This window comes from Pinus tabuliformis, chromosome Q, assembly GCF_031772625.1.
Source record: "Pinus tabuliformis cultivar Carrire ecotype Pingquan chromosome Q, CPIR1, whole genome shotgun sequence".
In the NCBI taxonomy this organism is placed as follows: Eukaryota; Viridiplantae; Streptophyta; class Pinopsida; order Pinales; family Pinaceae; genus Pinus; species Pinus tabuliformis.
The window spans coordinates 124721827-124725224 of NC_142296.1; the positions used below are offsets into that span (position 1 = coordinate 124721827).

The following is a 3398-nucleotide window of genomic DNA, read 5'->3' on the forward strand; positions in this document are numbered from 1 at the left end:
ACTTTGGTAGTTCGATTTTAAACATGCCCGCTGCAAGGTTTTTTCTTGCGCCTTTCAGTAATGTAGGATGCATAGGGTTTTCCACTCAATGTGGTTTTTTTTACTGATCTCCAGCAGTAAAGACCATTCAATTCCGGTCAAATAGTAGATTGTCTAGAAAATATAAGGGAGAGTTTTAGTTCTCAACTTTTCTTCTTAAAGAAGTGTTCAACAGGAGAAGTAAAGGCCTTTGAACAGGAGGACATTCATCAGGAGTTCATCGGAGTCTCAAGGTTTTTTTTATTTATGATCTAATTTATTTAACTGCTAAAGCAGAGAGAGTAAATTACTAAATTCAGAATTGGAATGATAACACAATATTAACATCAGTAAGATTTTGCAAGAGGGAAATGACTGTTGTCTTCTTTCTTTATTCTCTTTTGGCCACAGCAAACCAAAAAATTCATACTATATAGAATAAAAAATAAACGAAATTGGTAGACAAGGGAATGCAATAACCAAAAAAAAGAGAATTCAAAACATTTGAGAAGAGAATTTGACAGTTAAGAGAAAGAAGCCTGGAAATTAGATTTGAGAACAAATCTAACATGCATATATGTTTTCCACCATGTTCAAAAATAAAATTTAAAATGGGCAGATGGAGATGCTGGTCTTAGTATATCATGTCCGCTACACTGGAAATTGTTTTATTCCCTTCTATTTGTATGGCATTTGATAGCTTGCAGTTGTTGCTTTTATTCTAGTTCGGATTGAAATCATTGCCTTATGTACACAAAAATTGTCACTGGGCTACCAGAAAATTTTACACATTTTGTAACAAATCTTCCAGCGTTCCATCAGGTGCTTGTCTTTATATGCATTAAATCAGTGTCAGTGTCATATGTTCCTCCGGAAGAAAGATTTCTCATTGGTCGCGTAGGGCCTAATTTACTAAAGAGTAAAGGTTATACAGATGCATTGTTCGATATGGTTACCACGATGTCCATGGGGATACTGATGGATACTAATGATTTTGAGGATCAACTTATTCTCACCCTCAGAGAGTTTATTCATTCAGAAGCAAAAAATTCTTGCTCAAGTGACAATTACTCTGCAGACTCTGCAGATGGAAGGATGGATGTGATTGGAACCTTTGTGAAATGCTTGGTGAGAATTATAAGTTACGAAACAACAGAAGAGAGAATATGGTCTATTAATCTATCCCATCTTCCATCACAAACCATCCAAAGCGTACAGGATCTTATAGAAATTAACTCTCCTCATCTAACTCAGAGGAGAAAAGTCCGATTTCTGCTGCTAGCAGTCCTGATATTGATTCAGATGTAAAGGATGAGCTGCAAGATCTTTTTCAGGCTAGGGAATCTGGAATATCCTTTATATTAGGGCACCCTTACGTGAAAGCAAAAAATGACTCATATTTTTTAAAAAATATTGCCATTAATTGTGAATACAGTTTTCTCAGAAAAAAAATTGCAGGGGACCTTCAGTGGCATTGTGCATTCCCCATATCTCACTTTTAGAGGTTGGTATGGTTTATCTTGTTTGATTCAGGATCTATATACCCTGTTGCTACTTCTAAAGGACATGGGCATCACCTGGAAGTTTTGATCTCTTTTCTTAAGTTTGGCATGGTTTATCTTGTTTGGGTCAGAGTATCATTGTACCCTAATGTAGTGCCCCATGCACATATATGCAGTCTAAGAATTTTCTAATGCGTGTAGAGGCAGTACATCTTCGAAATTGGTACAAATTTAGCTTAACATCGATGCATTATAAGAATCAAATTTAGAGGAAACAAATTCATCTTTAAGAGGTCTGAAAATGTAACAATGTTATAAAGCTTTAATGCACTGCATATTTTCTCAGAACTAACATTAATTAGAATAGACACATTAGTGAATTTATTGGAATGTAAGTAGCTTGTTTACATTTTGCTCGGTAACCTTGAAAATGAATTCTAATGGAGGTTTATTTTTTGGGATAAAATGCTTTGTTTAGCTACTAATAGTATCCAAAATGTGCATGGAGTTCTACCGAAAACCTTGGCTTCTTAGTCACTCACTGTAAACATGCCAAAAAATAGGAGGTTTCAACACAAAAATGCCCATGAATAAGAGTATGTTAGCGTCTTGTGAAAAATATAGACCGTTCAGTTGTCCAGGGCATGAAAAGAAGTATACATGATCACGACCAGCAAGCCCACTAACATGGAATTACATCTCAGGTACACGGTGGTAAAATTATATTCTATTTGAATCTAGAGTAAAGTTTATGCTGGCTGTTGTTCTAGTTGGATGTGACGAATGTTCTCTTTTATTTGTCATTGAAATAATCAAATGTATTTGACGTCGATGATAAATCAATGCATGGTATCATAGATCTACCACAGCCAAGACCCCTGTGAACCATCTTAGTGTACATTATTCTTGAAGTGAATCTTAATTTTAATGGCCATTTTTCTTCTCTGGTTTAAATATTAATGTTTTTGCCTTTGTTATTATGATTAATGGTAGTTTTAACCAAATTTTGATATGGAGTATGGAAAATAATAGCTTCTAAACCATATTCCATCAAACCCCATTCCAAAAATTGAATCAATGTTGGTAAAATTAATTGCATAGTTGAGTCCATGGGTTGTGGTATGGTTGAATCAATGTTGGTAAAATTAATTGCATAGTTGAGTCCATGGGTTGTGGTATGGGCACACGTTGAGTAGTTGTTGTCACTGAAGTGACTGGGGTTTAAATTTGGACAAGCAGTCAAGGGTAGAAATACTGTGTCCACATCCAATATTGGTTAAAGTCCCAACAACATTGATGAGCCAATGGATGTCATAAATTAACATGCAACACAACTCTAATTGTTGGCATCATTGCTAGCAAACATCATGCACCACACAGAATCCTAATGATGTTTTCCTGGTCCTTGCGAATGGGCAGAACTATGCACACAACAAGTTGGAATTGTGAATAAATGATAATTCAAAACTTCAACCTACCCATCTCCAGGCTGTTGGAAATAATACCAAGAAAGGGGGGGGTGAATCAGTATTAGCAAATCACTAACTTTTTCATTTCCATAATCAGATTCATATATGCTACTTTAGTTAAGGGAACCCACGTGTACTCGCAACTGTGTTTAATGCAACTAGCATATATCTAGTAAACTTATGATTCAATTAATCCATTATATGTTGATCTTTAATCAGTGCATCCGAACTTCATTAACCATATAAATAGTAAACAGGTGCAGTAAAATGGAACAAATCATCACACATAAAAAACACACATGAACACCATGATATAAGGTGGAAACCCAATGCGGGACAAAAACCACCTACTGCCATCTTGCTTTAATGTAAGAAAAACATGTTTACAATCTTGTACTGGTGCAGAACC

General features: G+C 35.4%; 1 pseudogene; it reads left to right on the forward strand.

The window, feature by feature from the left end:
• The first annotated feature begins 765 nt into the window (after window positions 1-765).
• Window positions 766-1546, forward strand: LOC149218569 (potassium transporter 7 pseudogene; annotated as a pseudogene).
• Window positions 1547-3398: the final 1852 nt, after the last annotated feature.